Source organism: Lycium ferocissimum, chromosome 9 (assembly GCF_029784015.1).
Source record: "Lycium ferocissimum isolate CSIRO_LF1 chromosome 9, AGI_CSIRO_Lferr_CH_V1, whole genome shotgun sequence".
NCBI lineage: Eukaryota > Viridiplantae > Streptophyta > Magnoliopsida > Solanales > Solanaceae > Lycium > Lycium ferocissimum.
The window spans coordinates 19,303,549-19,326,524 of NC_081350.1; the positions used below are offsets into that span (position 1 = coordinate 19,303,549).

Here is a 22,976-nt window from a genome sequence, read left to right on the forward strand (position 1 = left end):
GATGAAAGAATTTATAATTGTAGCTGATTTCATAGGTTCCGTTTTAAAAGGATTAGGAATCAAAGATTAAATCTCTTTGTTTGCTCTAAAGAATAGGATTCATACTCCGTATTCACATTGCTTTCCTTTTTGAAAATTATTTATAAATAAAAATAGAAAACAATGAATTTTTTAGATTACAAAGATGTATTCATATGTAATATTCTGTCATAAATATAGTGTATTAAAGTATCAAATTTAATATTTGGTCAAAGTCTCTATACTTATTATTGGTAATCATAGGTATTCTATTTTTATAAAGATGATTAATTATTCGTTGTTATATGAGAGGTAATTTTATAAAGAGAGTATTGTGATAAAGTTAGTCATTGTTGTTATAGATAAAATGATGTTATAGAGAAGTAAAATATAACATAAAAAATTAATTTTAAAAAATTTAACCTGCTACAAAGAGATGCTATTATAAATATAATAGAGGTCTGTGCCCAGGGATAAAAATGTAAATAAATACATACATGCAGTTATATTTATATCTGTAGCCCCATCAACTAACCCTAGAAAATCTCTTAATCGCTCCGACGCCTTTGATGTTCAGATCTTCCAGTGGTCGTGTCGCAGGTGACTTTCGCCCTTGTATGCAACGACCCTTTCTCAAATGAAAAAATTTCAGGAGGGCGAAAGTCATTTGTGACCCGATAATGGAAGATCTAGTTGTCAAAGGCTTCTAGGGGCGCTTTCATGTCGAGTTCATTCCTATCTCTAAGCCGAGGATTCTCCCAGGTGAACTTTTCTTTATTAGTATTAGTTAATGGATTCAGTATTAGTTACTTCCTTGTTCGGCATATCCTGTAGAATTTAATGTTATATTCACAAAGGTTAGTACTATTTTTGTGTGACTGGTAGTGAGATTTGTCTGTGTAAGAGACTAAGCTTCTTTTTTTTCTTTTTTTTTTTTTTTTTGGTTGGAATAAGTGACTAAGCTTTTTATTTGTAAATTAATTTTAGGAAGATGTGGTATGTGGGAGATGTCTTGGACACCAATTTAAGGGAGAATAAGTAACAGCTTTTGCAGTTATATGATTGTTCGCCTAGATTTGTTGAATGTCCAAGCAATTTTGGGCCTTATTATGTATGTTTGAGTCTCCGCGTTTATATACACACACACACACACAGAGACACAGAGCTCTTTGAGTTCTTACTCTGCAGTTTAAGGTGGATGGGGGTACAGATATAAATTATAAATATACCTGGATGTATTGGTGCTTTAATTGCCTTATTTTTATAATATGATTTGTTGGAAGAACATTAATTTATCCAGATAGTCTGTCTTGTAAGTTGTTTTTTGATACAGCCGTTGATTTTGACTAATGCACCGAGTTATTAGGTGTCTCCCAAGCAAGACTTAATTGTGATTTCTACTAGATTTAGTTGATGATCAGGATAGATCTTTGATATTTGTCATTAACCAATTTATACACTGAAGGGATGAATGGAGGAGGAAATCAGTTCAGACAACTCTATTAGCAAGGGAAAGATAAAGTGATTGATTCTGTTAAAAAAAAATGATTGATGAAGAGGCTTCTTAATTTAATGTTTGCTGAAGTGTTGTGGACACTCAGGCACTCTTGTAGGAGGCTAGACTCGCTCACTGCTTCACTGGTATCTATGCTTTCCATTGATAACTTAATAAATGGACACAAGTTCTTGCAAAACAATTGTACACGTTAACCTCCGTGGGTTGATTAACAGTCAAACATTTTATGTAAGCCACAGATAAGAGTTACAATATTATGATCTTTATCTCCAAAAAGAAGAAAGAAGTTACAAAATCAGAATATCTTGCCTTCCATTCCCTTTTTTTTTGGTAACTATGATGACCAGGCTAGCTCCACGGGATACCTGATAATAGCAATCTTGGATGTGAGAAGAAATCACCTACCATTTTTGCCTCTCCCGAGATTTGAACCTGAGACCTCATGATGCTCAACCTACTTCATTGGCCACTAGGCCACACCCTTGGGTGTGCCCTTTCATTCCCTTTCTTGGGAGCCAGTCTATCCTATCCAGCTGCTGGCAGCAGCATATCTCATGTTGGTTGAGTATGAAGTTAATTATCCATCATTTGATTCATGTTTAGCTGTGGGTGATAGTGGAATTTTTTTAAAAACTTGGGAGGGCCAGCTTGACAATTCTCTTCTTTGCTACTGTCATTACATCTCTCTGATTCCAGGTTTTTACTTCCCCTGTGGTGTGTGATGTATCATATCGTACTTGGTTATAAGGCCAGTAAAGCCTTGACTTATAATTCCTGTTCGCTATAGTGAGTACTTTATTGGTAATGCTGCAGACTGATTGAAAATTATTTAGTTTGGTGGGTTAGTTTGCTTTGTCGGTCAAGCTTCTTCCTGCAAGTTTGCTGGTTTTGTAGTGCTTAAAAGAATATCTATACATCTGTTCTTATATATATTGTGTAAAATCAAGTTTTTGACAGTCAAGGATATGCTGTTTCCTTGTAGCACCAAATTGTTGACTGTCAAAAACTTGATTTGCAAGAGATTGGTGCGATTACTCAGTTTATTCTTCTCAGAAAAGATCACAGCTGCACTGACATCATTAAATAATCGGAAAAGGCTTAAAAATGCCCTTAAAATATTGGAAATGGTTCAAAAATGCGCTCCTTCCCCCTATTGGGTTGAAAATGCTCTTAACGTTTTCTTTAGGTTCAAAAATGCCCTTTAGTTAAGGGAAAAATGAGATGGAATTTCATTAAACAAGTGGCCATTTTTTATTGGTCCACATAATTTCTGGCCCAATTAAAAGATCCGACCCGAATCAACACCCAAACCCGTTTAGAAGTTATCCTAACCCATCATTTACACCTCTTGTTCCTCTCACATGGTGATTTAAGCTTTTCCTCTCTTCTTTCTTTCTTTCTGGTCCCATTACCATGAACAACATATGGCAGAGAAAGGCATGTGAATTGTCGTGAACAAGCTAAATCCCGTTCTCATCCCTTTGTTACTGTTTTATTGCCTAGTAATTTCCAGTTTGTTACTAAAATCAAGCTTTTCAGTTCCCTAGTATTTAGAGCCCGGCACTTTTGTAACCAAAAACAAAAATTTTAGAACCAAATTAACCCATTAAAAAAAAAACAAAGAACCAAACTAGGCTTCACGCACAGATTCTGTGTGTGAAAGGACCAAAGTGTACATTTATATTTTGGCCCTTTCACGCACAAAATCTGTGCATGAAACCCTGCCCTAAAAACCCCCGACCCACCCTTTATTCTCTTCTCTTTCATTTCCTCCATCTTCACCCTTTCAACACACTTTTTCACTTCCAAAAACATGTCTCAAAGTTTTGAACTTCAATGTTTGCTATACAACCCGATATTTGCGAATGCAGTTATTACTATAAATTAAAAACATCAAAGATCCAAGATAACTCGGATCGTCGTTTTTGGTGTTGTAAAGTGCTCGAAGTAAGTGTTTTTATAAGGATTAGTTTTTTTTTTTTTTTTGTTCACGTTATCCATATATTTACTTTAAAAAATTGATTTTCTTTTAATGTTTATAGGATATGGGTGGTTGCAAATACTTTCGGTGGGAAGATAGCATTCACGTGGATAAAACGGTGGCGGCGAAGTTTAAAAATTTAATTTTGGATAGAAATACCGCTACTTCACGTATCTCTAGAGATACCGCTAAGTTGGACTCGGAATTTAAGCTTGTGGAAGCAGAAGAAAAAATTGAAGGTTTGGAGGTGTTGCTCACCGATTCTAAAAAAAAAAAATGAAATTTGCTGAAGGCTAAACTTGGAGAGGCTCAACACGAGAAAATAGCTTTGAAAGAAAAACTTAAATTGTGGAAGATTGTTTGTGCTATGTTGTTATTGTTCATTATTTATATGTATTTTGTTTATTAAGTTTAATATTTTTATGAATTATGTTTTTTACAAGTTGTACCTTTTTCCCTATAATGTAATCTGCACCCTTTATGTATTAATTTATTTGTGTTTATTTGTGAAATTGTCAATTAATAATAGACTTTAACAATAAACATTGAAGAATTAAAAATATGCCAAATTAATTTAAATTTATGACTTCATCATAAAATAAAAATACAAATTAACAGCTTTAGTCCGAAACTTAAATGACCCATAATTTAAGACAGTGAGCCTAAATAGATCCTAATCGTCATCAGAATAGAAGTCCTCAATATCGTCCTCAGAACAATATTGGCGGTCTCTTAACACACATCTTTTTTCAGGAGATGTTAGTTCTCTACCAGTTGACGATGCTTGTTCTTCAGCCAACTTTAGCATGTAAAATCTACAACGTCTTGCTAGCATTCTGTTATTTTCTTTTCTAATCCTTTGTACGACCATCTCGCAAGTTGCTGGACCTACTCGAGGCATGGTTAGTGAGTACCTTGTTGGAATTGGAGCATTGATATTTTTCAAGTCACGAACAAGACGTTCTGATTCGGCAATCCGATGTGACCATTCTCGGCGTAAACTGCAATAATATTATCGCGGATTTGAATAATTCACACTGCAGAAATCATCATTACGCTCTACAAGAAGGTGCGGATTTAGCTTGTCTAGTTTGAAATCACTTGTATCACTCGAAAAACTGCTATGATTTGAACTCTCATCATCACTGCTATTTGGTTCTTTTGGAAGGAGTAAAGACCAAGCTGAGTTTCTACTACTCGACATTGAATATGATGTAGTCTAATAACAAAAGAAAAGGCTACTTATATAGTTGCAAACCCCCAAGTACCCTCGGGGTGGGGGGAGGATCTTTATGACCCTATCTATTTACCTTATTATAAGAAAAATATTAATCTTCATCGGACATTTTCGATCCAATCTCCTTCGGATTTAAATCTTGTGCTACCATGTATACCATATTCTACCCTATGGTAACGTATTTGCATCCGATTGTTCTCTTCGCGAAAACGATTAAGAGCAAAATTATACTCTTGTGAAGTTCGTGTGTGTGTTGACATAGCATGTTTTTTTGGGCGTTTAAGCCCTGTGTGTGTGTGTGTTTTGTGTGTGTGTGTGTGTGTGGGGGCTCCCTAGCACGCCAATTCCACTCTTCTCTCATTATTTTATTGTATTCTTAATTGAATCTTTTGTTAGGGTTATTTGAGTAATGAAAATCATCATCATCTAGTTCCCATGTCCTACCCATTGCTTCAAATATTTTCTTCGGGGTAAACATGTAATAGAATCAAGATTTCCAAATTGGTTGTAGAATGTCATGATAACTTGTTTTAAAGTGTATACTAGTTGTTTGTCAATCATGTTATATATAATACTGCATTTTTTGACCGTTTATTTGAATTACATTCATATTACGCAATGTTCTTGTGCGCAATAGGACATGATTTGACAACACATCATGCATGCCAATTTCAGTTTTTTTATGACACCTAAAGGACCGATTTAACAACACAATGCTGCATTTTTGACCGTTTATTTGAATTACATTCATATTACGCAATGTTCTTGTGCGCAATAGGACATGATTTGATAACACATCATGCATGCCAATTTCAGCTTTTTTATGACACCTAAAGGATCGATTTGACAATACAATGCTGCATTTTTGACTGTTTATTTGAATTACATTCATATTACGCAATGTTCTTGTGCGCAATAGGGGTGACTATGAATCTATTTAAGAAGAATGTTGGACGAGGTAAAAACTCATCCATTTCATAAGTTTAAGTCTCTTAAGTCATTCAAAGAAACATATCTTAAGTCATACAAAAAATGGCTCAAGATATTCCACCAGTTAAGGTTTCAATACATTGGGATGGTATTATCCTTGATGACAATAGTATAGTTCGTTACAATAAAAGACCAAACGTTCATGTTAAATGTCCTGTTGAAATGTCTTATGAATCACTAGTCACTTACATATATGAAAAAATGAAGGTTAGTACAGATGAGTATGAAATCTCTATAACAAGCAGATATCCACAATCAGTTTCCAATGGTATAGTGATTTATGGTAGGCATGATATCGATGATGATGATTTTTTAAGGGACTATTTGAATGCATCAGAAGAATTAAAACATTTAGTCGCCCTTAATGTTCTGGAGATGTATGTTGAAAAGATACCCAAAGAGGTCCCGTAAGAACAGCCCAATCAAGCTAACACGTATGGAGATTTTAGTTCTTACGGGGGTATTTTGAGTGGCCAGGTGCCGCTGAAAAATCCTGCCCAACAATTAAATCAAACTTGGTAAATATGCATTCTTATATTATTATTTTGTACAGTAGCACGTGTTTATTGTATGTATTGGTAAATGACCATTTTTAAATCTTTATAGGGGTTATAGACCTGATACGAGTAATATTGGGCAGTCATCTCAATTTAGTGGAGCAACTCATTATTATCAGAACTCTCAGTTCAGTGGAGCTGATTATTACAATAATTCTCAGTTCAGTGGAGCTGATTATTATAATAATTCCCAGTTCGGTGCAGCTGATTATTATCAAAACTCGCCAGTGGTACCAACTGTGGATGAAAGGCAGTCCTCTCATGCTCATAATCAATATGTGTAGGTTCATCACCTAGATGCTAAATAATTAATATATATATATATATATATATATATATTTGTGAATTTGGAATTTAACATATGCTTTTTATCGTGTAGAAGGAGGCCTTTCTTAGATGGAGCTGATTGTTCAAATTATGTGGATACATCAGAGAGTGATGGCGATGAACCAGCTAATAATGCAGAGGTAACCGATGATAAAGATAGTAAAGGGGATGAAGAAGATACGCACTGTAGTCCCCAAAAGCAACCAGAACCAACTCACCATTATGTACCAGCTCTGATGGCCAAAAACCCAATTCCTGATAGCTCAATGCAATGGCATTCGGACTGTATTCCATATCTTGACAGTCTTCAAGTTATTGAGGATGCATTTGTCTTCACAAGAGATGATTATCAAAGTCACCAAAAAATGTGGATTGAACCAAAAAATTTCATGACTGATGAATGCGTCATTGCAAAGGGAATGCAGTTCACATCAAAAAAGATGTTGCAACGGGCTGTCAGAATGTATTGTGTAAAGGGTATGAGGGAGTTTAAGGTTGATGACTCAAACAGATTGGTATGGAGGCTGATTTGTAAGCGACATACTCAAGGCTGTTGGTGGTTGCTTCGGGGAATTGCTAAGCCGGATGGTCTGTGGGAAATCACAAAATTCCACCCGAAGCACACTTGTGATTTGGGATAAAGTCGAGCAGATCATTTTAATCTAGATATAAACATGATTACTCATGTGTTACTTAAACACATTGAGGAAACTCCAAGGTAATTTATCTGGCCGTTTACATTATATATCTTATAGCAATTAAAATATCATTGTTAAATGTTGTTTGTTTAAACTTATGCAGGATGCCTATCAAAACTTGTATTAGCATGGTCCACTCAAAATATGGTAAAATCATAAGCAAGAGAAAGGGATTTCTCGGGCGTCGATGTACTTTTAAAACGATCTTTGGAACTTGGGAATCCTCTTTTCAGGCGTTGCCGGGGTATATGACGGCTCTACAACATGCTAATCCTGGCACTGTTGTACAGTGGCGGCTTTTAGAGGGCAGAATTTTCGACTTCGTCTTTTGGGCATTCAAACAAAGTATTGATGGTTTTGCTCATTCTTGAATGTGATATCGATAGATGGGACTCATGTGTATGGCGATATGACATTAAACTCCTAATTGCAGTAGGTATGGATGCCAATGGGTCAATATTCCCTCTTGCTTTCGCAATTGTCGCCAACGAGAGCAACGAGACATGGTGGATGTTCTTGACTCATCTACAAACTCATGTTATTAAGGGTCGTCGGTGCATATGTGTTCTATCGGATCGTCATAAAGGCATATTACACTATGCGTACTCCGGAAGGGTGACAGCCTCCACATGCTTACCATCGATATTGCTTAAGGCACTTAAAGGCTAATTTGCAAACAAAGTTTGCAAATGGCACTGTAAACAAATTGATGTGGGGGGCTGCGATGCAGCATCAACAAAGAAAATGGGCTGCAAAAATGGAGCTGCTAAAGGAAGTGAGTGAAGAGGCATATGTTTGGTTGATGAAATTAGAAGTTGAAAAATGGACGCTTTATGCTTTGTGGAGGAAGGAGATGGGGCATGCTCACAACGAACGGCTAGAGTCTTTCAATGGACTCCTCAAATCTACTCGAGGACTACCTGTCACCGCAATGGTAAGGCTAACTTTCAGGCAGGTCGTGAAGCGATTTGCGGATAAGACAAGGCAGGTCAGAGCTATATTAGCCGATGAGGGAACATGGATGCCAAAGCCCTACAAAAAAATGGAGCACCATAGAAGAAAGGCAGAGGGTCACCAAATGACCGAGTATGACATCGTTCAACGAGTGTATGAAGTTATAACGGGTTATTGCGACGGCAAAGGAGGAAGCAAACATATCGTTACTGAGTGTACACAATTATGCACTTGTGGTAAGTGGCAAACGTACCACATGCCATGTTCTCATGCAGTCAGTGCTTTTTTTGAGAGAATGGCCGAGAAATGTAACTGATTATGTGGCGGAGGAATATAAGGTCGTAAAATACCTTAAAGCATATTCAGGCCAATTCCGTTCCTTGGTGATCAAGCTTATTGGCCAGCCGCGCCGTTTTCTATGATTGCGAACAAGAACCATATCCGTAAATTGGGAAAAAATAAGCTAACCCGTTATCACAATCAAATGGATGTTAGCGAAAAGACTTACTCTCGCAAGTGCTCGACATGTAAGCAATTTGGGCATGATAAGCTTTCATGTGGGCAAAACTCCCGTGGTGGCAGCACATCTGGAAGTAGAAGAGTGTCTAGAACTTGATTTTTTTTTATTTTTTTTTTTAAGTCTATAGTAATTTAATGATGTATTTCGTTGCTAATGGAATGAAATATTTTTCAATTATTATGAACCTCTCGTCTTGAACTAAAAAAAATACTTTCATAGCTTTGGGAGTAAAACAAAAGAGATTAATCAAAACCCTATAAAATATGACACTTAAACCTAAATATAACAAGTTTTCAAACGTACTTCGGAGCACTTTACAACCCTTAAAACGACGATCCAAATGTATATGTATACTTGATGTAATGAGCCGCTATTATTGTACACTAAAAAAAAAATATTAAGTTCTATATAAAATATTTATATTCCGGTGTTTTGAAACGTGACTAATCTTCGGTCAAAGTACGCAAAAAACCTTAATTTTGAGTTTGATTTCCAAAGAATAAAGGGTGGGTCGGGGGTTTTTAGGGAAGGGTTTTACGCACGGATCAGTTACGTGCGTGAAAGGGCCAAAATATAAATGTACACTTTGGCCCTTTCACGCACGAATCCGCGCGTGAAGCCTAGTTTGGTTTTTTTTTTTTTTTTAATGGGTTAGTTTGATTCCAAAAAAAAAATTTTGGGTTACAAAAGTGCCGGACCCTAGTATTTACTATAGTTGCATTCTGATTCCAGGGGAGAGGGGAAGGAACTGCATAATTAGATCGGATACAAATCAAAAAGATTACAAGTAATGTTATTAGGTGTCCGGCCAGTAGATACCGGAATGAAATTTGGAAACTCGTAGATAGAGATATGTCCAGCAGCTTGGAGAAAGATGTTTTCATGCTAATGGGACCAGAAAGAAAGAAAGAAGAGAGGAAAAGCTTTAAATCACCTTGTGAGAGGAACAAGAGGTGTAAATGATGGGTTAGGTTCATTTCTAAACGGGTTTGGGTGTTGATTCGGGTTGGATCTTTTAATTGGGTTACAAGTTATTTGGACTAATAACAAATGACCACATGCTTAATGAATTTCCATGTCATTTTTCCCTCAACTAAAGAGCATTTTTGAACCTAAAGAAAACGTTAACGGCATTTTCAACCCAATAGGTGGAAGGAGGGTATTTTTGAATCATTTCCAATAGGTTAAGGGCGTTTTTGAGCCTTTTCCGTTAAATAAGACAGATTACGATGTGTATATCAAGTGTACAACTCAGTTATAACAAGCTAAGAACACTGAGTATACATTGTCAATGACGTGAACGTCTGCTGAGCACGGTAAGAAATGGCTCCACTAGCAAAGAAGTTTCTTAGAAAGAAAAAAGGCAGTACAAGCAAGTGTGAAAATGTAATTAGTTGTGGATTTATGTTCATCTTTGCACCTGCCAAAATTAGCATCTGAGTAGGCAATTGCTTCTAGACTATCAATCTTTCCATATGCAAATATGTTGTCTTCAGTGTTTTCGAAGATGTCTGATGATCCTCTTAGTTGTTACTTAATGATCATAACTACGATCAAGCAAGCATCTGCTACCAGTTTATGCAAATACTTGTCCTAACTTGTAAAGTTTTTTTGTTTTGGTCATGATTTGTAAAATTAAAGGAAGTATTCCATCAAAATAATCATTTGTTCAGTAAATCAATTCTATTGAATTTCTTCTTAGGAAACATTTAGTTTTCATGTACAAATTATAAGTTTCACAAAATTTACCTGCTCTTGTACAATTACCAAAAACCTAGGTGAAAGCTACAATATGATGAACTGAATAAGTTATAAAGATAATCTATATATAATATAAAGCTAGGCATAAACAAGATGATGTGACACCTCTCAATGACCACTATTCCTATTTATCTTTTTTCTCCTTTTTTTTGACTTTTCTCTCATATTTCTTCTATTTATTTGCATATTAAAAACCCCAAAAAAGCATTTACTGAGTCAGCCACTAACAATTTTGCAATAACTCAAATTAATTGTTTGTGTGAGAGCCCACGTAGCAGCACAACCTAAATAGCCTCAATTGACTATTTTTCCATCTTTTCATATTCTATTTTATAGCAATTAATATCAATTAATGCTTAATTTTCATGATGATACTTATTCCAAATTTTGGATCATCTTCTAACGTAAAAGTTGACAAATATATATATAATGGGTAGAGAGATTCATGGATTATTTGATAAGCTTAGTTTGTGAAAGGGTGAGCGCAAGGATTGAGTCAAGTCACTCAAAAATAATATTGTGTTCATGCACCTTTTGATCAGTAAGTTCGATATGGGAAGTCTGTTACTTCTATTCCTTAAATAAGCACTTTCTGTTTTTATGTGTTTCTGATAAGAAAGCATTTTTCACATGTTATCGCTGTTCTGAAATGTGTATGCATGACTTAAAGCTTCTTTGATTATTCTTTCTGTAAACTTCTTTGTTCTGAAAGGAAGATGAAGAAACCGATTCATAGGTTCATTAGAACTGCCGCGTGATTATTTTATTAGCCTTCTTCAAGTGTGTTCACCAGCATTCTTTTATCCTTCTTTGAGTTTTTGTGTGTCTGATTATATAGTTTAATTGCATGTACAGTTTTAAATTAAGTAGTGCCATCCAACTGGAAACTTCATTCTTTTCAATTTCCTGCTTTGCTCATATTATTGGCGTAAATCAGATACTTATAATACAAATGTTACCTATGTATATGATATCACTTCATATTAACTATTGCTTTGTATGTTAACTGGTCCAAAATGTCATGTTCTTATGAATGTTAATAAAATTGTAGCTTTTAGTCATAATTCTTGGATTAATACTAATTTTATAATATGCATTTATTTTTTCCTTTTTATTTGGTAATCGGCAAGTAATTTTCATTATTTTTCTTTAAAAATTTCTTTATTTTGTCCTTGGGATTGTAATTCTTTTTAATTTTAGTTTTTTAATATTTTTGTATCAAACGGATGCTTCTAGAGAGAAGTTTGAGGCTAATAAACACATGCGAAGTTCTTATTTCCCTCTTTTATGCTTTTCTTCATATTTCTTTCTTTAATTTTTAGTTTTACTTTTTCACCATTTATACTGTAAAGTTGATAGAAATAAATATTTTCCTTATTCTTTTGTCAAATTTAATATTTTAATATATCTGTAAAAGAATATATATTTTACAGCATATTCACTAGTGCATAAATAAGGAACGACTATTCACGGATTCATCCAATACTAACCAATCTTCGTCCAGTCCAATTGCTTGTCTAAGAGAAACTCATTAAATCAAAATACATTCATTGAAAAAGATGCTTTCTTAAATGAAAGTAATTAGAGGAAAGAATTGAATTAGCATCAACTCCCTTGTGTAACAATTAAGCTAATTAGCCCATTGAATAGATATAATTGTCTGGCAATTGCCATCCTGTATTTTGATCGATTGATCAAGCGTCTCAATTTCGAAGTAGCTGAGGTTCAATCTTTTGTATACACTTAGTGGTCGTTTGGTTCAAGGTATAAGGTGGGTTATCCCAGCGCTAATTTTTATACCACGTTTGGTATAAGGTATAAAATAATACCGGAATAAATTTATACCTTGTACCAAACGTGGTATAAAAATTAAACTGGAATAGCCCACCTTATACCTTCTTAACCCACTTTATCTTTTGGGATTATTTTATACCATCTTTTAGATGGTATAAAATAATCCCACTATACGGGATAAATTAGTCCAGGGATTATAATCCCGGGACTATTTCGACTAGCAACCAAACGACCCCTTAGAAAATTTATTAAAACTGACACTAGTTTTTGTTAGCTGTTAGTTAGCCTGCCACGTCTACCCATGCTCCTCCTCTGTCTGGAGTTGGGACAAACTTGAGGTTGGGGGGAGGGAGGTGCGGAGTTGAGGAGGCATATGGGTGCAAGGGCATTCAACTGAACCCCGTCTGTCAGAAAATTATACTAATATGATTTAAAAAAAAAAAGTTTTATTTATTTAAGGTACGCGTAATGCTACTCCTCCTACATAGGGCACGCGATGTGGGATTTCACTGGGTTGTTGTTGTTGTTGTTGTTGTATGTAGGTTGTTGAATCTTTTGACGTATTTCTTTATTGAATCTCCTTATTTGAATTTCCCACCGGACAAACTGTGATTTTTAATAAGCTTTGTATCGGTGAGATTTAAGCATCATGTATTGGATAAGCCTTTAAATGATATACTATAAACATACGTATTTAATTTAACTTAATTATTTATCTCTTTTTCTTATTTGCAAAGGAGGACAGCAGAGGAAAAGGACATGGGCCAACAGGGCAAGCAGGGGGGGTGGGGGCAGTGTAGGGACAGAGAGGTTAATCAATTGAGATTTTAACAGGATAATCGATTGGATTTACTGTTCACTTTTTTAGTTGATACATAGATTATACATAACTACACATATATTAAACATGAATTGTGCATATAATATATCTAAGTATCTATGCATATAAATTAAATTATAGGTTGTTATTTTGGTTAATTCTCCTAATTTTAGTTAGTACAAGTATGTGAAAGAGAACTTCAAATTGTCAGGTAGAAAGCCAATATAATATTTGTCCCCAGTCTTGTCCGAACCTTCACTCTTGGCAATCATTTTGGTACTCAATTTTGAATTTTATACTGATTTTATACTTAGCTCTAACAAGAGTCCAACTAATAGCAATTTGTATCGATATGAATGAATAATTAGAACCTACAGTACGTTAACTAGAATACAAAACCAAAGCATCTAAAGAGTACAACTTTCTGCTTTTGGAGTGGGATGAAGTATTATAAACGTTAGTGTCGGCTTCCATTTTAATTTGCTTTTATTGAAACCCTTGATGTTCTACAAACAATTTTTTGATAACATGGCTAAACATTTTCAGAATTTGTAAGTATTTTGGTGCTAACACGGAACAATTACGAACCATGCTTGGAGTAAAAAGTTATTTTTTATTAGTATTTTTAGAGACGGGGGTGTTGGGTGAGACGTTTTACCTAATACGGGACGAGCGTATAAGATAAGCCTTGAGGCACAGGGCGAAAGCCCTAAGGATTCTTAATTTTATAATTTTATAATTAATCAAATATGCTTAAAATGTGAAAATTGCATTAAAATTCTGTTTAATATTCAAATAAATCCCAAAAAGGTATTGGAAACATTATAATACGAGTGAACTAACAACACAAAAAATATGACTTTATACACTAACCAAATACATCTTAACAGTAACATTCTTAGTGATATCATAATCTAGACAAGATAAGCTAAAAAATAGTCATTTGTAAGACCAATTCTGCAATACCTTTGGAATACTTAAAAACATGAGAGAATAAAACTTCATCCACTACTAAATATTAAAACATAATTGGTGCATACTAAAAATTTAGTCAGAGATACAGATGTATCATAGCTCAAATGAGATTCATCTTCCACAAAAACTAAAAATAGACAAAAATCATATCATTTCTCAAGTGTCTTCTTGAACTCTCATGAACAATACTTCACAACTAGGTTTGATTGGAGCCAAAGAAGCTGTTGCAATTTGATGTCCCTTATCTGCAAGATTCATATGTCATGTTAAAAAGACTTAGTGGAATAAAGAGAGTGTTTAGGGTAAGTGGGTAACCGGCTTAGGGCATTAAAATAAAAAAGATCAATTGTCAATTTTGATCTTAGTTAGTTTAGTTCTAGTGGGTGTAAACCTGTCATGGGGCGAGTTTTACGCTCAGGCGTACGCCCACGGGATTTTCGCTTTTTGAAAACGCTTAGATGCGTTTTTACTACGCCCCAGAGCTTGCCCCGAAAACGCCTCTGAAAACACTATTTTTGACATATTTGATCAAATTATACTCACTTCGATACGGCCAGATGTGCTTTTCACACTTGGAATGCCAACTTTTTTTCTTATACTCAAATGATCTACATAGACGTATTCGATATGAAATATTTGTCTGGAAGCTTCATTTTGAAATCGTTATTAAAACATGGGCAAAATAAGAAATCGTTATTATCTTTTGGTGGTTAATAACGTAAAATTTTCATGTTCAATTACTTGCCATTAGTTCTTCTTTTAAGACCGTGTCATCGAACTAGTACATTGACCAGTCTCCAATTGTTATAGATGGAGCTAGTTACTTCATTGCTGAGGTGAGTGACTATTTCATTTAAAAATTTATTTATTAAATTATGTCTTTAATACGCCTCCTCATGTGCAATCTCCGCATGCTCTAATATCATGTTGAATTGTGTGATAATTTCATCTAAAAATTGAAGTTATTAGAGAAAGCATACTTATGTAATTATTTATGTCTTCAACAATTGTGACCATCGAAGATTGATTTCTACGAATACTTACAATTTAAATAGAAAAAAACACCCTACAGAAATCTTAATATTTATTTGTTGATCTTCTATGAGAAGGATTATCTATATAAAAAATGTTTGTGAACCGTAAAATTGATTTACCTGACCTAGTATAATGTGTATCACTTGGTAACGGATGCATTCACTCAGATGTTTTATGCATGAGCTATAGTTGATCAGAATTTAGATTATTCTTTGCTATTTCTTTTTTTATATATTAGAAAGCATGGTTTCAATATGTACGCTTAAAGTCAATGTAATTGAAATTAAGGGCAATTCTGACATTTACCAATTAGCTATCTACGTTTATTAATCCTTGAAACAATTTTCCAGATCAGTTTTGCGTAATTATTTGGACCTTATGAATATTCTAGAATAAGTCCAACATTCCCTGTTAAATTGCAGAGGACAATTTGCACCTTCATACGGACTAGTCTTTCATTTTTGTCCCTCAATTTGCTGGTCTTTTAATTTTTGTCCTTCGCTTAACAAGGTAGTTAAAAATACGTTGAGGTTCTGGGTTCGAAATAAAGCAGAGTTGAAGATAATAATAATTTCATAAGGCATAGGTTTCTATGAATGTATGCCTATTCGGGCGAAGCTACATAGAACTTATGCGAGAGACGACAGACTTCACCTTATTAGGCAAACTTTGTCTTATAAGGCAAACTTTTAGTTATGCCTTAAGGTAAAGACTGTCGCATAAGGCAGTTTTTTTGCAAAAACTTTGCCTTACATTTTTTTTTTTTCTTGTGAGATTTAATTTAAACCCTAAATTTTAAAATATTTTTTGCCACCTTTTTAAGCGAATGACAAAACTAAAGACCACCAATGCACCAATTTAAGAGGTAAAAATTAAAGGTCACCCCAAAAGAAGGACAATCCGTGCAAAAAAATGAATTACAGATCATGCCCCACATTGAAATGTCATTGAATATGGGTGGGCCCATATAACTTTTCAAATTAACACGTGCTAACATGAGACCTGTGATGATGTCATATTTATCTAGTTTCCTCTATATATTTTACATTTGAATCTGGTGAAGGGTAAATAATTTTCTCCGTATATGAAAAAATTTGGTGAAGGGTAAATACTTACCATCTATATCCAAGTTTATATAAAATTGTGTAAATTTAATATAGTTAAGTAACTTAATGAGGTTATAATTCCTATTAGTTAATCATGATTAAAAACTAAAAGTAACTAAATGCCATATATTCCTTTTCTTTCTTCTTAATTGTCTCTTATAATAAAAATAAGTTTTTTCTTTTTATTTGTTCATTTTAGCAAATCAAGAGAGATTAGGCTCTTCTAATCTTAAGATTAATCATTAAGTATAGTTAAGTAACTTAATGAGGTTATAATTCATATTAGTTAATCATGATTAATTACTAAAAGTAACTAAATGTCATATATTTCTTTTCTTTCTTCTTAATTGTCCCTTATACAAAATAATTTTTTTCTTTTTCTTATTCAATAGCAAATCAAGAGAGATTTATTAGTTTCTTCTAATCTTAAGGGTAATCATTAAGTATGCATGTTGAAACCATCCTTTCTAATATATAGAAAAGAAAAGGGTAATCATTAAGCAACTACATAAAGTACTAATAAAAGGAAAAATATTCAATAAACATTTTTAAAATCCATTGTGCTTTCGATATTAAATATAGATTAGGCTATGCATATTGTTATCGTGATATTTTGTTTTGACAAAGATATATTAATAGTTTCAATTTTCATAATATAAAGTAAACTAAAGGGGTAAAAAATGGGGAAGCCACTGATCACAAAAGATGCAAGTTGCTTCAACATGTCGAAAATTGCTTCCTAGCACAAACATCATGCAAGCCCCGATAATTCTGAATTGTTAAATAGGTATATTTAGGGTTTATAAAGAAATTTGATAAAATTGAACCAAATAGACAACTCAAAGTCTAATGAAAAAAAATCGCATAATCGTTTGGTGTGCTAGTGAAGAAAAAAAAACTCGGTGATAGTTAGTTTGGTTTGGTGCTAATTAAAAAAGTCCAACTGAAATCAAATCAACCCAATATTACATGTATAAACTTCTTAAGAAAATGTTATACATAAAAATATTTGTTAATTATAATACAATTTATAAATATTTCTTAAACTTTTTCATGATTCCTATCTTTCAGAGAAGTATTTCAGGTTTTACTTAGAATTTTAAATGTTCCAATAAGTTGTATAGCACATAAATATTTAGTATACAATAACTCAAATAAAGTTCAAACTAAAACAAATAAAAATCAATGCTAACTAAAGAAACTGCAGCTCATCACTTACTCAATTGGCAAGCTCATAAGAACTGTTGTGTTCAAAATGCTAAAGGGATGTCACAAAGGGCCCATATCTTTCAGTTGGTGTATGCAGAAGTATCCCATACCATTTGGATGGAGAGGAATCAAAAAGTACTTGAGCACAACTCTAGAGATTGTAATAGCGTAGCTAGAGAAATAGCTTATACTTGAACAGTGATAGCTCCTGACAAATCCATAATCAAATTGGTGTCTTTACAGTTTTGATTAAGAGCCCGTTTGGCTGTTACACCTCGGAAATTCAGATGTGTTGCCTTGTGAATAGGCTAATGTGAGCTTAAGGCGATTATGAAATCCTTATGAGATTAAGGGAAATATTAGATAGCTTAAAGTGCGTCCCATAAGATTTTGAAGTTGTATGAGTATACAAGCCTTAGTTTGTTGAAGGAAGTGAAATGTAAGTGGTGTTCGAAAAGGTTTTCGCTATAATTGAGCTAATATTAATTTGGTAATGTCTTGAGGGGCTACTATGGGGCCCATTGTATGATTAATGAAGTATTATGTAAGTGCCAAGAAGGTTCCACGAGGATTGGAAGTCAAACGAATCAATGAGAGAAAGTTTCGAATAACTGTGAGTTATACGGCCACTTATACGGTCCCCGAAAGGTAGGTTTGTTTCCTATCTCAAGGCAAGAAAAATGATTGCTAAAGGGTGTATTTACCATCTAGTTCGGGTTCAAGATGTAGGAGCCGGAACGCCAACTCTTCAGTCTATTCTCGTGGTAAATGAGTTTCCGGATGTATTACAAGATGAGCTTCCAGGCCTCCCTCCTGAACGGGAGATTGATTTTGCTATTGATGTGCTACCGGATAAAAAATTCATATCCATTCCTCCTTATAGGATGGCTCCCGCGGAGTTAAAGGAGTTGAAGGAGCAATTGAAGGACTTGGTTGAAAAAGGTTTTATTAGGCCTAGTTCTTCCCCGTTGGGAGCACCCGCGTTGTTTGTGCGAAAGAAAGATGGCTCCTTATGAATGTGCATTGACTATCGGCAACTGAATAAAGTGATGACCAAGAACAAATATCCGTTCCCAAGGATTGACGACTTATTTGATCAATTACAAGGCGCCAAATGGTTTTCAAAAATAGATTTGAGATCCGAGTATCATCATGTTATATCCCGCAATTTGTGCAATCGGATAATTCACGACAACCGCGGGAGGCCAACAAGCAAGGCCATATTTTATTTTCCATGGCACATGAGTTGTGTATGAAATATTTAAAAGTGGAAATAAGGAGGAAGGCCAAGGGCATAAAGGGAAATTTGCAATAAGCCTCGTGGAATTATGGAGGAAGACAAAGGGTAAATTTGGAATATCGGGAATTGGTTTCGGAAATTACAAAACATGATCGGTAGCTAATTGGGCTCAACAAAAATCAAAAAAAAAATAAGGCCCAAGTGCTCAAGGGTGGCCGGCCATGCAAAATTGGCCCAAGCCCATGTTAATTAATTCATGTGGTGGACTTAATATAAGATGACTAAGTCATCTTTATTATCCAAAATTTTCTAGAAAACTCAAGAAAAGAAGAACAAGAGAAAGAAGGAGAAATTTCCAAGCACAATTCGGCCAAGAGGGGAGAAAAAAGAAGACCAAAAGTCTTGCCTCAAAAATTTGTTTTTCATAGTAATCCTACTAATTCAAGGGTCCCCGTTAACGTGGTATAATTGTTAGAGCAAGAAAACCACTAGTTGTTATAAAGTCACAACTCAAGCCAAGTGAAGGATTGAAGGAGAAAGGTAAGAATTCAACTTCTTTTGTATGTTATGGATGTTGTGCATGTTGTAGTGTGTAAAAAGGAGTGAAATTCATGAAGAACAAAGGTATGGATATGTGGCCGTGCATGCTATGTACATGTAAGAATCATGTTTTAATTATTCTAGCTAGTGCTTGGTTGTTATTGTTGCGGATGTTATGTGGAAAATGGAAGTTTAATGTTTTTGGTGAAAGATGGTAATATGGGAGGTGGCCGAATATGCATGTGTGTGTGGTGTAAAATATGAACCAATTTCTATGTGGTAAGTTAGTAGTTATTAATATGTATTCTATGATGCAAATGAAAGTGTGATGAATTTGGTAAAATGGAAAGAGTTGGAGACTTGTCGTAAAAGTTATGTAAATAAAAAAAAATGGTGCTCTTGCATGCATGAAAGGTAATGAGACTAGTATGATATCGTTAGTAGGGAGTTGATTGGCATATGAATTATAATGTTTCTATTAAGGTTGGAAAGTCTTGAAGGAAGTAGTATGTTCATTGAAGTGTTAGAATGTATCTTGGATTGAATATGGAAATTGTTGTTAGAATGGTTGTGACATTATGATTGATAATTTGGCCGGGTTGAATTCCCGGATTGTTGTTGATGAGAAATTGGTCAAGATGATTTTTGGGAATGATGTATTTATAGAGGAAGTGCTGCCGAAATTTCGGCAGCCAAGTGTCGTTTTAAGAATACAATTCTAAGGCACTAATCATGTTTGGTAAACATGACCAATTTGTAGATTTTGGCGGATTTGCGACTTGAATTTGGAGTGGCATAAGGAGCGAAAAGAGGTATGTAAGGCTTCACCTTTCTTTCTATGGCATGTCTTAGACGTACTAAGTCGAATACGAGCCTCGGGGACCAATCCTTTTCTCGGAATCCAAGATTGAAATTCGCTACTATTCATTCGGTAGAATTGAACTAGAAATTGCGCAAATTGTTGGAAAAGTTCCTAGACATCTAGAACTTACACAAATAGGACCCGATTACACTAAGATCCTCATAAGTGACGCCATGAATTATAGAATACGTAAATTTGATACGCCGCCTCAATTGGGCCGAGGTGGGCCCCTTTGTTCCCGGATTTTCTTTATTGTTTTATTTGACTTATTGTGAAGCGAGAATCTAAAGGAAACTTTTGGGTTATTATCTCGACTATTAAGAGATAGTCGTTTTAACTAGTTCATCGATTCCAAGGCTTGTTTTCCTTTCTAAAAATTTATAAATGTTTTCTAAAATATTTATTTTCTCCAAATTAAAGTTGTACACTTTTTGAAAGTCTTTACAACTAAAACGACGACTATGATTCTAGGGTGGAAATGATGATGCCGAAGATGAGGAAATGTCTATGACACCGCATAACATGACATGATATAATATAATATGATATATGTATATGAAATATGAATATGTACATGGGGATATGGGGGAAGGGACACTTGGGAATTGGAAAGGAATCTATGTTTCATCGCCACCTGATCAGCTGGCTTATCATCCCGGACGCGGGATGCCCGGACGCGGGATATATGGGCGAGCCGATATATTCGGTGCTATGTGGGCGAGCCGACGCTGTTCGGCGCTATGCTATGCCATGATATGCTATGATACGCTATGCTATGCCATGATATGCTATGATACGCTATGCTATGCCATGATATGCTATGATACGCTATGCTACGCCATGATATACTATGACACGCTATGCTATGCCATGATATGCTATGACACGCCATGCTATGATATGATATGATCTCCTATGATATAGTACGACATGATATTATAGGACAAGGTATGTCATATTACGCTCTCTATTTTTCTATGTCTAAGATAAGAGATATCTTCCTAAGATAAGCACGCATAGTATCCGGCCTGAAAAGGGCCTTCCTATGTACAAGTTATTTTCTTACTTCATTATATATCCCCTGAACCTATGACATGGTGATCCCTACTTATGTTTATACTTGCACTGTTTACCTCTACGCCTTACATACTTGGTACACTATTTGTACTAACGTCCCTTCTTGTGGACGCTGCGTTCATGCCGCGCAGGTCAGCAGGTAGACGGACCTGGTTCCTAGGAGTTTTACCAGCAGCAAATAGCAGCGCTCCAGTTGCTCCGGAGCCACAGTCTTTTGGTACTACTCTTGTATGTGTATTCGGGCACGACAGTACTCGGCCCTTCCTATGTATATGTATACTATGTTAGAGGCTCGTGAACGACTATGCACGGTAGATGTTTTGCGTTACGATTGTCCTTGTCGTGTATAATGTATTGTCAAAGTTGGCTAGTCTATGTATATTATTATGTTACCAATGTATATGTCGAAGGAAAAAAAAAGTGCAGTTCATATGGCCCACTTAGTAATAAAAGTAATATGGCAGACAAGGGGTGCTCGGTACAAGTATCGGGTTCCCGTCGCGGCCCCTAGTTGGGTCGTGACACATCAGGTGAGAGTTAGGAAGAAAGATATTCCTAAGACGGCCTTCAGAACCAGATATGGCCATTTTGAGTTCCGCATAATGTTATTTGGGATAACTAATGCGCCGGCAGCATTCATGGATTTGATGAACAATGTGTTCAGGCCCTTCCTAGATTTATTTGTGATTGTGTTCATTGACGATATCCTGGTATATTCTCGATCCGAGGTAGAACATGCGAATCATCTGCATACCGTCCTTAAGGTTTGCCAGACTCGACAGTTATTTGCCAAATTTTCTAAGTGTGAATTTTGGTTTAATTCGGTGACCTTTTTGGGGCATGTTATTTCAGCCGATGGTGTTCGGGTAGATACCTAAAAGATTGAGGCCGTAAAGACTTGGCCAAGGCCTACAACACCTATGGAGGTTCGTAGTTTTCTGGGCTTAGCAGGTTATTACAGGAGGCTTGTAAAAGGCTTTTCTTCTATTTCTGCATCACTCACGAAGCTGACCCAAAAATCGGCTAAATTTCAATGGACAGATGCTTGTGAACGTAGTTTCCAAAAGCTAAAAGATAGATTAACTTCCGCCCCAGTCCTGACACTTCCAGAGGGATCGGAAGGTTATGTTGTCTATTGTGATGCTTTAGGCGTTGGGTTAGGCTGTGTGTTAATGCAACATGGTAAGGTGATTGCGTATGCTTCAAGACAGTTACGGAAACATGAGAAAAATTATCCGACCCATGATCTTGAATTGGCTACAGTGATTCATGCATTGAAGATGTAGAGACATTATTTGTATGGCGTCCACGTTGATATTTATACAGATCATAAGAGCCTTCATTATATCTTCAAGCAGAAAAAATTAAATTAACGGCAACGGCGATGGTTGCAATTGTTGAAAGACTATGATGTTAACATCCTCTATCATCCCGAGAAAGCAAATGTTGTGCCTGATGCTCTTAGCCGTAGATCCATGGGAAGTTTATGCGATGTTTAGCCAGAGAAAAGAGAGATAGCTCGTGAGCTCCAGCAGTTAGCTAGCCTAGGAGTTCGAGTAGTGGACTCAGGCAGTATGGGAGCTATCATTCAAAATGCAGCGGTCTCATCGCTAGTAGTTGAAGTGAAAGAGCGTCAATACGAAGATCCCATGCTAGTTCATTACAGAAATACACTTCCTCAGAAGGAGAAGTCATCATTTGAGATTTATGGAGATGGAGTTCTCCGATGCCGAGGCAGGTTATGTGTTCCTGAGGCTGC

General features: G+C 35.3%; 2 long non-coding RNA genes across 3 annotated transcripts; one reads left to right on the forward strand and one right to left on the reverse strand.

Annotated features, from left to right (window-relative positions):
* Positions 1-495: 495 nt before the first annotated feature.
* Positions 496-2,462, forward strand: LOC132029792 (uncharacterized). 2 transcript variants are annotated; one of them, XR_009407933.1, is made up of 2 exons: positions 496-780; positions 1,882-2,462. It is a non-coding gene; the product is annotated as an uncharacterized LOC132029792 (long non-coding RNA). The 2 variants fall into 2 exon arrangements; XR_009407934.1 differs by lacking the exon at positions 1,882-2,462 and adding an exon at positions 1,006-1,395.
* Positions 932-9,713, reverse strand: LOC132029794 (uncharacterized). Its single transcript, XR_009407935.1, has 2 exons — positions 9,568-9,713; positions 932-1,578 (listed from the first exon to the last, which is right to left on the reverse strand). It is a non-coding gene; the product is annotated as an uncharacterized LOC132029794 (long non-coding RNA).
* Positions 9,714-22,976: the final 13,263 nt, after the last annotated feature.